We start from the raw sequence: 13,594 nt of genomic DNA on the forward strand, positions 1-13,594 counted from the left end.
TTATTAAAAACACCTCACCGCCACGTGATGAAAAACACCTCACCGCAACACTATGAAAAACACCTCACCTCCACGCTATTCAAAACACCTCACCTCCACGATATTAAAAACACCTCACTGCCACGTTATTAAAAACACCTCACCGCCACGTTAAAAAAAACACCTCACCTCCACGATATTAAAAACACCTCACTGCCACGTTATTAAAAACACTGCAACGCTATTAAAAACACCTCACTGCCAGGTTAGTGAAAACACCTCACCGCCACGTTATTAAAAACACCTCACCGCGACGTTATTAAAAACACCTAACCGCCACTTTATTAAAAACACCTCAGCGCCACGTCCTTAGAAACACCTCACTGCCACATTATTAAAAACACCTCACCACAAATTATTAAAAACACCTCACCACCACATTATGAAAAACACCTCACCCCCACGTTATGAAAAACACCTCACCGCAACACTATGAAAAACACCTCACCTCCACGCTATTCAAAACACCTCACTGCCACGTTATTAAAAACACCTCACTCCCACGTTATTAAAAACACCTCACCTCCACGATATTAAAAACACCTCACTTCCACGTTATGAAAAACACCTCACTCCCACGTTATTAAAAACACCTCACTGCCACGATATTAAAAACACCTCACTGCCACGATATTAAAAACACCTCACTTCCACGTTATTAAAAACACCTCACCACCACGTTATGAAAAACACCTCACCCCCACGTGATGAAAAAAAACCTCACTGCGACGTTATTAAAAACACCTCACCGCCACGTTATTAAAAACACCTCACCCCACGTTATGAAAAACACCTCACCGCAACACTATGAAAAACACCTCACCTCCACGCTATTCAAAACACCTCACCGCCACGATATTAAAAACACCTCACTGCCACGTTATTAAAAACACCTCACTCCCACGTTATTAAAAACACCTCACTTCCACGATATTAAAAACACCTCACTGCCACGATATTAAAAACACCTCACTTCCACGTTATTAAAAACACCTCACCACCACGTTATGAAAAACACCTCACCCCCACGTGATGAAAAACACCTCACCGCCATGTTATTAAAAACACCTCACCGCCATGTTATTAAAAACACCTCACCCCCACGTTATGAAAAACACCTCACCGCAACACTATGAAAAACACTTCACCTCCACGCTATTCAAAACACCTCACCGCCACGATATTAAAAACACCTCACTTCCACGTTATTAAAAACACCTCACCCCCACGTTATAAAAAACACCTCACCGCCACGTTATTAAAAACACCTCACCGCCAAGTTATGAAAAAACACCTCACCTCCACGCTATTCAAAACACCTCACAGCCACGATATTAAAAACACCTCACTGCCACGTTATTAAAAACACCTCACCGCCACGTTATAAAAAACACCTCACCTCCACGTTATTAAAAACACCTCAACGCCACGATATTAAAAACACCTCACTGCCATGTTATTAAAAACACCTCACCACCACGTTATAAAAAACACCTCACCGCCATGTTATTAAAAACACCTCACCGCAACACTATTAAAACCACCTCACCTCCATGCTATTAAAACCATCTCACCGCCACGATATTAAAAAAACCTCACCACCACGTTATTAAAAACACCGCAACGCTATTAAAAACACCTCACTGCCAGGTTAGTGAAAACACCTCACCGCCACGTTATTAAAACACCTCACTGCGACGTTATTAAAAACACCTCACCACCACGTTATTAAAAACACCTCAGCTCCACGTCCTTAGAAACACCTCACTGCCACATTATTAAAAACACCTCACCACAAATTATTAAAAACACCTCACCACCACGTTTTTAAAAACACCTCAGCGCCACGTCCTCAGAAACACCTCTGCCACATTATTAAAACCACCTCACAGCCACGTTATTAAAAACACCTCACATCTACGTTATTAAAAACACATCACCACAACGTTATTAAAAACACCTCACCGCAACGTTATTAAAAACAGCTCACCGCAATGTTATTAAAAACACCTCACCTCCACGTTATTAAAAACACCTCACCACAACGGTATTAAAAACACCTCACCCAACGTTATTAAAAACACCTCACCACCACATTATTAAAAACACCTCACCGCAATGTTAATAAAACCACCTCACCGCAACGTGATGAAAAACACCTCCGCCACGCTATTAAAAAAACCTCACCCCCACATCATTAAAAACATCTCACCCCCATGTCATTAAAAACACCTCACCACCACGTCATTAAAAACACCTCACCACCACGTCATGAAAAAACCTCACCTCCACCTTATTAAAAACACCTCATCACAACGCTATTAAAAAAACCTCACCGCCACGTTCTTAAAAACACCTCACCCCCACATTATTAAAAACACCTCACCACCACGTTATTAAAAACACCTTACCTCCACGTTATTAAAAACACCTCACCGCAACACTATTGAAAACACCTCACCCCCATGCTATTAAAACCACCTCACCTCCACAATATTAAAAACACCTCACCTCCATGCTATTAAAACCACCTCACCTCCACAATATTAAAAACACCTCACTGCCACGTCCTTAGAAACACCTAACCGCAACGTTATTAAAACACCTCACCGCAACATTATTAAAAACACCTCACCGCCATGTCCTGAAAAACACTTCACTGCCATGCTAGTAAAAACACCTCACCTCCACGTTATAAAAACACCTCACCCCACGTTATAAAAACACCTCACCTCCACGTTTTTAACAACACCTCACCTCCACGTGATTAGAAACACCTCACTCCCACATTATTTAAAAAAACCTCACCGCCACATGATTAAAAAAACCTCACCGCAACGTTATTAAAAACACCTCCGCCATGCCATTAAAAACACCTCACTGCAATGTTATTAAAAACACCTCACTGCCACATCATTAAAAACACCTCACCGCAACGTTATTAGAAACACCTCACCACAACATTATTTAAAACACCTCACACCCATGTCCTTAAAAACACCTCACCTCCATGTCATTAAAAACACCTCACCACAATGCTATTAAAAACACTTCACTTCCACGTTATTAAAAACACCTCACCCCCACGTTATAAAAACACCTCACCTCCACATTATTAAAAACTCCTCACCACCACGTTATTAAAAACACCCCACCTCCACCTGATTAGAAACACCTCACTCCCACATTATTTAAAAAACTTCACCGCCACATGATTAAAAAACCTCACCGCAACGTTATTAAAAACACCTCCGCCATGACATTAAAAACACCTCACTGCAACGTTATTAAAAACACCTCACCGCAACGTTATTAGAAACACCTCACCGCAACGTTATTAGAAACACCTCACCACAACATTATTAAAAACACCTCACAGCCATGTCCTTAAAAAGACCTCACCTCCATATCATTAAAAACACCTCACCACAACGCTATTAAAAACAGCTCACCTCCACGTCCTTAAAAACACCTCACCGCAATGCTATTAAAAACACCTCACCGTAACGTCAGTAAAAACACCTCACCTCCACGTTATTAAAAACACCTCACCATCACGTTATTAAAAACACCTCATCTCCACCTTATTAAAAACACCTCACCACAACACTATTAAAAACACCTCACCGCCACATTCTTAAAAACACCTCACCACCACGTAATTAAAACACCTCACCCTCACGCTATTAGAAACACCTCACCACCACGTTATTAAAAACACCTCACCACAACGCTATTAAAAGCACCTCACCACAACGTAATTTAAAATACCTCACTGCAATGTTATTAAAAATACCGCACTGCAATTTTATTAAAAACACCTCACCACCAGGTTATTAAAAATACCTCACCGCAACAATATTAAAAATACCTCACCGCAACATTATTAAAAACACCTCACCGCAACATTATTAAAAACACCACATCGCACCGTTATTAAAAACACCACATCGCAACGTTATTAAAAACACCTCAGCTTCACGTTATTAAAAAACCTCACTGCAACATTATGAAAAACACCTCACCACAACGCTATTAAAAACACCTAACCGAAACGTTATTAAAAACAGCTCACCTCCACGTCCTGAAAAACACCTCACCGCAACGCTATTAAAAACACCTCACTTCCACGTCATTAAAAACTCCTCACCGCCACGTTAATAAAAACACCTCAGCCACGTCCGTAAAAACACCTCACCTCCACGTCATTAAAAACACCTCACCACAACGCTATTAAAAACACTTCACTGCCACGTTCTTAAAAACACCTCACCCCAACGTTATTAAAACACCCCACCTCCACGTTATTAGAAACACCTCACTCCCACATTATTTAAAAAACTTCACCTCCACATGATTAAAAAAACCTCACCGCAACATTATTAAAAACACCGCCGCCATGCTCTTCAACACACCTCACTGCAACGTTATGAAAAACACCTCACCGCCACATTATTTAAAACACCTCACTGCCATGTTATTAAAATCACCTCACCCCACGTTATTAAAAACACCCCACTGCCACGTTATTAGAAACATCTCACTGCCACGTTATTAAAAACACCTCAATGCAACGTTATTAAAAACACCTCACCACAACGTTATTAAAAACACCTCACCGCATCGTTATTTAAAACACATCACTGCAACGTTATTAAAAACACCTCACCTCCACGTTATTAAAAACACCTTACCTCACCGCAGTGTTATGAAAAAAACCTCACCGTCACGTTATTAAAACCACCTCACATCACCGCAACGTTATTAACAACACTTCCCCTCACCGCAACATCATTAAAAACACCTCACCTCACCGCAACGTTATGAAAAACACCTCACTTCACCGCAACGTTATTCAAAAGAGCTCAACTCACCGCAACGTTATTAAAAACAGCTCACCTCACCACAACGTTATTATAAACACCTCACCTCACTGTAACGTTATTAAAAACACCTCACCTCACTGTAACATTATTAAAAACACCTCACCTCACTGCAACGTTATGAAAAACACCTTACTTCACCGCAACGTTATTAACAACACCTCAACTCACTGCAACGTTATTAAAAACAGCTCACCTCACCGAAACGTTATTAAAAACACCTCACCTCACTATAACGTTATTAAAAGCACCTCACCTCACGGAAACGTTATTAAAAACACCTCACCTCACTGTTACGTTGTTAGAAACACCTCACCTCACTGCAACGCTATTAAAAACACCACCGCAACGTTTTTAAAAACACCTCACCTCCACATTACTAAAAACACCTCACAGCCACATTTTAAAAACACCTCACCGCCATGTCCTTAAAAAACCTCACTGCCACGTCATTAAAAACACCTCACCATTACGCTATTAAAAACACCTCACCTCCACGTTATTAAAAACACCTCACCACAATATTATTAAAAGCACATCAGTGCCACATTATTCAAAACACCTCAGTTCCACGCTATCAAAAACACATCTCTGTAACGTTATTAAAAACACCTCAGTGCCACGCGATTAAAAACACCTCGCCGCAACGCTATTAAAAACACTTCACCGCAACGCTCTTAAAACACCTCACCGCAACGCTATTAAAAGCACCTTACCGCAACGTTATTAAAACTACCTCACTGCAATATTATTAAAAATACCTCACTGCAATTTTATTAAAAACACCTCACTGCAATTTTATTAAAAACACCTGACCTCCACCTTATTAAAAACACCTCACCACCACATTATGAAAAACACCTCAACGCAACGTTATTAAAAACACCTCACCGCAACGTTATGAGAAACACCTCACCGCAACATTATTAAAAACACCTCACCGCCAGGTTATTAAAAACACCTCACAGCCACATTATAAAAACACCTCACCGCCATGTCCTTAAAAACACCACCGCAACGTCATTAATAACACCTCACCACAACACCTCACCGCCACGTTATTAAAAACACCTCACCTCCACGTTATTAAAAAATCTCACATCCACATTTTGAAAAACACCTCACCACCATGTCCTTTAAAACACCTCATCTCCACGTCATTAAAAACACCTCACCTCCACGTTATTAAAAACACGTCACCGCCACGTTATTAAAACACCTCACCCCCACTTTATTAAAGACATCCCAACACCACGTTATTAGAAACACCTCACTTCCACATTATTAAAAACACCTCACTTCCACATTATTTAAAACACCTCACCGCAACGTTATTAAAAACACCTCACTGCCACGTTATTTTAAAACACCTCACTGGAACATTCTTAAAAACACCTCACTTCACCGCAACGTTATTAAAAACAACACCTCACCGCATTGTTGTTAAAAACACCTTCTCGCAACGTTATTAACAACATCTCACCTCACCGCAATGTTAGTAACAACAACTCTCCTCACCACAAAGTTATTAAAAACACCTCACCTCACCGCAACGTTATTAAAAGCACCTCACCTTACTACAACATTATTAAAACTCCTCACCTCACTGCAACGTGATTAAAAACACCTCACCGCAACATTATTAAAAACACCTCACATCCACGTTTTTAACAACACCTCACTCCCACGTTATTAAAAACACCTCAATGCCACGATATTAAATACACCTCACCGGCACAGTATAAAAAACACCTCAGTTCCATATTGTTACAAACACCTCACCGCAATGTTATTAAAAACACCTCAGTTCTACGTTATTAAAAACAGCTCACTTCCATGCGATTAAAAACATCTCATCGCAATGTCCTTAAAAATACCTCAGTTCCACGTTATCAAAAACACCTCACCACAATATTATTAAAAACACCTCAGTGCCACATTATTCAAAACAGCTCAGTTCCACGCTATTAAAAACACATCTCTGTCACGCTATGAAAAACACCTCAGTGCCACGCAATTAAAAACACCTCAGTGCCACATTATTCAAAACAGCTCAGTTCCACGCTATTAAAAACACATCTCTGTCACGTTATGAAAAACACCTCAGTGCCACGCAATTAAAAACACCTCAGTGTCACGCGATTAAAAACACCACAGTTCCACGCTATTAAAAACATCTCACCACAACGTTATTAAAAATACCTCACTGCAATGTTATTAAAAATACCGCATTGCAATTTTATTAAAAACACCTCACCGCCAGGTTATTAAAAACACCTCACCGCAACGATATTAAAAATACCTCACCGCAACATTATTAGAAACACATCACCGCAACGTTATTAAAAACACCACTTCGCAACGTTATTAAAAACACCACATCGCAACGTTATGAGAAACACCTCAGCACAACGTTATTAAAAATATCTCAGCTTCACGTTATTAAGAAACCTCACCGCCACATTATGAAAAACACCTCACCACCATGTCATTAAAAACACCTGACCACAACGCTATTAAAAACACCTCACCGCAATGTTATTAAAAACACCTCACCTCCACATTATTAAAAACACCTCACAGCCACATTATACAAAACACCTCATCTCCACCTTATTAAAAACACCTCACCACAATGCTATTAAAAACACCTAACCGCCATGTTCTTAAAAACACCTCACCTCCACGTAATTAAAACACCTCACCCTCACGTTATTAAAAACACCTCACCACCACGTTATTAAAAACACCTCACTGCCACGTTATTAAAAGACCTCACCTCCACGTTATGAAAAACACCTCACAGCCACGTCCTTGAAAACACCTCACCTCCACGTCATTAAAAACACCTGACCTCCACGTTATTAAAAACACCTCACCATCACGTTATTAAAAACTCCTCATCTCCACCTTATTAAAAACACCTCACCACAACACTATTAAAAACACCTCACCTCCACATTCTTAAAAACACCTCACCACCACGTAATTAAAACACCTCACCCTCACGCTATTAGAAACACCTCACCACCACGTTATTAAAAACACCTCACCACAACGCTATTAAAAGCACCTCACCACAACGTTATTTAAAATACCTCACTGCAATGTTATTAAAAATACCGCACTGCAATTTTATTAAAAACACCTCACCACCAGGTTATTAAAAATACCTCACCGCAACAATATTAAAAATACCTCACCGCAACATTATTAAAAACACCACATCGCACCGTTATTAAAAACACCACATCGCAACGTTATTAAAAACACCTCAGCTTCACGTTATTAAAAAACCTCACTGCAACATAATGAAAAACACCTCACCACAACGCTATTAAAAACACCTAACCGAAACGTTATTAAAAACAGCTCACCTCCACGTCCTGAAAAACACCTCACCGCAACGCTATTAAAAACACCTCACTTCCACGTCATTAAAAACTCCTCACCCCCACGTTAATAAAAACACCTCAGCCACGTCCGTAAAAACACCTCACCTCCACGTCATTAAAAACACCTCACCACAACGCTATTAAAAACACTTCACTGCCACGTTCTTAAAAACACCTCACCCCAACGTTATTAAAACACCCCACCTCCACGTTATTAGAAACACCTCACTCCCACATTATTTAAAAAACTTCACCTCCACATGATTAAAAAAACCTCACCGCAACGTTATTAAAAACACCGCCGCCATGCTCTTCAACACACCTCACTGCAACGTTATGAAAAACACCTCACCGCCATATTATTTAAAACACCTCACTGCAAAGTTATTAAAAACACCTCTCCGCAACGTTATTAAAAACACCTCACTGCCATGTTCTTAAAATCACCTCACCCCCACGTTATTAAAAACACCCCACTGCCACGTTATTAGAAACATCTCACCGCCACGTTATCAAAAACACCTCAATGCAACGTTATTAAAAACACCTCACCACAACGTTATTAAAAACACCTCACCGCATCGTTATTTAAAACACATCACTGCAACGTTATTAAAAACACCTCACCTCCACGTTATTAAAAACACCTTACCTCACCGCAGTGTTATGAAAAAAACTCACCGTCACGTTATTAAAACCACCTCACATCACCGCAACGTTATTAACAACACTTCCCCTCACCGCAACATCATTAAAAACACCTCACCTCACCGCAACGTTATGAAAAACACCTCACTTCACCGCAACGTTATTCAAAAGAGCTCAACTCACCGCAACGTTATTAAAAACAGCTCACCTCACCTCACCACAACGTTATTATAAACACCTCACCTCACTGTAACGTTATTAAAAACACCTCACCTCACTGTAACGTTATTAAAAACACCTCACCTCACTGCAACGTTATGAAAAACACCTTACTTCACCGCAACGTTATTAACAACACCTCACCTCACTGCAACGTTATTAAAAACACCTCACCTCACCGAAACGTTATTAAAAACACCTCACCTCACTATAACGTTATTAAAAGCACCTCACCTCACGGAAACGTTATTAAAAACACCTCACCTCACTGTTACGTTGTTAGAAACACCTCACCTCACTGCAACGCTTATTAAAAACACCACCGCAACGTTTTATTAAAAACACCTCACCTCCACATTACTAAAAACACCTCACAGCCACATTTTAAAAACACCTCACCGCCATGTCCTTAAAAACACCTCACTGCCACGTTATTAAAAACACCTCACCATTACGCTATTAAAAACACCTCACCTCCACGTTATTAAAAACACCTCACCACAATATTATTAAAAGCACATCAGTGCCACATTATTCAAAACACCTCAGTTCCACGCTATCAAAAACACATCTCTGTAACGTTATTAAAAACACCTCAGTGCCACGCGATTAAAAACACCTCGCCGCAACGCTATTAAAAACACTTCACCGCAACGCTCTTAAAACACCTCACCGCAACGCTATTAAAAGCACCTTACCGCAACGTTATTAAAACTACCTCACTGCAATATTATTAAAAATACCTCACTGCAATTTTATTAAAAACACCTCACTGCAATTTTATTAAAAACACCTGACCTCCACCTTATTAAAAACACCTCACCACCACATTATGAAAAACACCTCAACGCAACGTTATTAAAAACACCTCACCGCAACATTATTAAAAACACCTCACCGCCAGGTTATTAAAAACACCTCACCCCACGTTATAAAAAACACCTCACCGCCACGTTATTAAAAACACCTCACCGCCATGAAAAACACCTCACCGCCAGGTTATTAAAAACACCTCACCGCAACGATATTAAAAATACCTCACCGCAACATTATTAGAAACACATCACCTCCACGTCATTAAAAACACCTGACCTCCACGTTATTAAAAAATCTCACATCCACATTTTGAAAAACACCTCACCACCATGTCCTTTAAAACACCTCATCTCCACGTCATTAAAAACACCTCACCTCCACGTTATTAAAAACACGTCACCGCCACATTATTAAAACACCTCACCCCCACTTTATTAAAGACATCCCAACACCACGTTATTAGAAACACCTCACTGCCACATTATTAAAAACACCTCACTTCCACATTATTTAAAACACCTCACCGCAACGTTATTAAAAACACCTCACTGCCACGTTATTTTAAAACACCTCACTGGAACATTCTTAAAAACACCTCACTTCACCGCAACGTTATTAAAAACAACACCTCACCGCATTGTTGTTAAAAACACCTTCTCGCAACGTTATTAACAACATCCCACCTCACCGCAATGTTAGTAACAACAACTCTCCTCACCACAAAGTTATTAAAAACACCTCACCTCACCGCAATGTTATTAAAAGCACCTCACCTTACTACAACATTATTAAAACTCCTCACCTCACTGCAACGTGATTAAAAACACCTCACCGCAACATTATTAAAAACACCTCACATCCACGTTTTTAACAACACCTCACTCCCACGTTATTAAAAACACCTCAATGCCACGATATTAAATACACCTCACCGGCACAGTATAAAAAACACCTCAGTTCCATATTGTTACAAACACCTCACCGCAATGTTATTAAAAACACCTCAGTTCTACGTTATTAAAAACAGCTCACTTCCATGCGATTAAAAACATCTCATCGCAATGTCCTTAAAAATACCTCAGTTCCACGTTATCAAAAACACCTCACCACAATATTATTAAAAACACCTCAGTGCCACATTATTCAAAACAGCTCAGTTCCACGCTATTAAAAACACATCTCTGTCACGCTATGAAAAACACCTCAGTGCCACGCAATTAAAAACACCTCAGTGCCACATTATTCAAAACAGCTCAGTTCCACGCTATTAAAAACACATCTCTGTCACGTTATGAAAAACACCTCAGTGCCACGCAATTAAAAACACCTCAGTGTCACGCGATTAAAAACACCACAGTTCCACGCTATTAAAAACATCTCACCACAACGTTATTAAAAATACCTCACTGCAATGTTATTAAAAATACCGCATTGCAATTTTATTAAAAACACCTCACCGCCAGGTTATTAAAAACACCTCACCGCAACGATATTAAAAATACCTCACCGCAACATTATTAGAAACACATCACCGCAACGTTATTAAAAACACCACTTCGCAACGTTATTAAAAACACCACATCGCAACGTTATGAGAAACACCTCAGCACAACGTTATTAAAAATATCTCAGCTTCACGTTATTAAGAAACCTCACCGCCACATTATGAAAAACACCTCACCACCATGTCATTAAAAACACCTGACCACAACGCTATTAAAAACACCTCACCGCAATGTTATTAAAAACACCTCACCTCCACATTATTAAAAACACCTCACAGCCACATTATACAAAACACCTCATCTCCACCTTATTAAAAACACCTCACCACAATGCTATTAAAAACACCTAACCGCCATGTTCTTAAAAACACCTCACCTCCACGTAATTAAAACACCTCACCCTCACGTTATTAAAAACACCTCACCACCACGTTATTAAAAACACCTCACTGCCACGTTATTAAAAGACCTCACCTCCACGTTATGAAAAACACCTCACAGCCACGTCCTTGAAAACACCTCACCTCCACGTCATTAAAAACACCTGACCTCCACGTTATTAAAAACACCTCACCATCACGTTATTAAAAACACCTCATCTCCACCTTATTAAAAACACCTCACCACAACACTATTACAAACACCTCACCTCCACATGCTTAAAAACACCTCACCACCACCCAATTAAAACACCTCACCCTCACGCTATTAGAAACACCTCACCACCACGTTATTAAAAACACCTCACCACAACGCTATTAAAAGCACCTCACCACAACGTTATTTAAAATACCTCACTGCAATGTTATTAAAAATACCGCACTGCAATTTTATTAAAAACACCTCACCACCAGGTTATTAAAAATACCTCACCGCAACAATATTAAAAATACCTCACCGCAACATTATTAAAAACACCTCACCGCAACATTATTAAAAACACCACATCGCACCGTTATTAAAAACACCACATCGCAACGTTATTAAAAACACCTCAGCTTCACGTTATTAAAAAACCTCACTGCAACATTATGAAAAACACCTCACCACAACGCTATTAAAAACACCTAACCGAAACGTTATTAAAAACAGCTCACCTCCACGTCCTGAAAAACACCTCACCGCAACGCTATTAAAAACACCTCACTTCCACGTCATTAAAAACTCCTCACCGCCACGTTAATAAAAACACCTCAGCCACGTCCGTAAAAACACCTCACCTCCACGTCATTAAAAACACCTCACCACAACGCTATTAAAAACACTTCACTGCCACGTTCTTAAAAACACCTCACCCCAACGTTATTAAAACACCCCACCTCCACGTTATTAGAAACACCTCACTCCCACATTATTTAAAAAACTTCACCTCCACATGATTAAAAAAACCTCACCGCAACATTATTAAAAACACCGCCGCCATGCTCTTCAACACACCTCACTGCAACGTTATGAAAAACACCTCACCGCCACATTATTTAAAACACCTCACTGCCATGTTATTAAAATCACCTCACCCCCACGTTATTAAAAACACCCCACTGCCACGTTATTAGAAACATCTCACCGCCACGTTATTAAAAACACCTCAATGCAACGTTATTAAAAACACCTCACCACAACGTTATTAAAAACACCTCACCGCATCGTTATTTAAAACACATCACTGCAACGTTATTAAAAACACCTCACCTCCACGTTATTAAAAACACCTTACCTCACCGCAGTGTTATGAAAAAAACCTCACCGTCACGTTATTAAAACCACCTCACATCACCGCAACGTTATTAACAACACTTCACTCACCGCAACATCATTAAAAACACCTCACCTCACCGCAACGTTATGAAAAACACCTCACTTCACCGCAACGTTATTCAAAAGAGCTCAACTCACCGCAACGTTATTAAAAACAGCTCACCTCACCACAACGTTATTATAAACACCTCACCTCACTGTAACGTTATTAAAAACACCTCACCTCACTGTAACGTTATTAAAAACACCTCACCTCACTGCAACGTTATGAAAAACACCTTACTTCACCGCAACGTTATTAACAACACCTCACCTCACTGCAACGTTATTA

The sequence above is a fragment of the Eptatretus burgeri genome, chromosome 11 (assembly GCF_056783735.1).
Source record: "Eptatretus burgeri isolate ZD-2024b chromosome 11, Ebu_testis_v1, whole genome shotgun sequence".
NCBI lineage: Eukaryota > Metazoa > Chordata > Myxini > Myxiniformes > Myxinidae > Eptatretus > Eptatretus burgeri.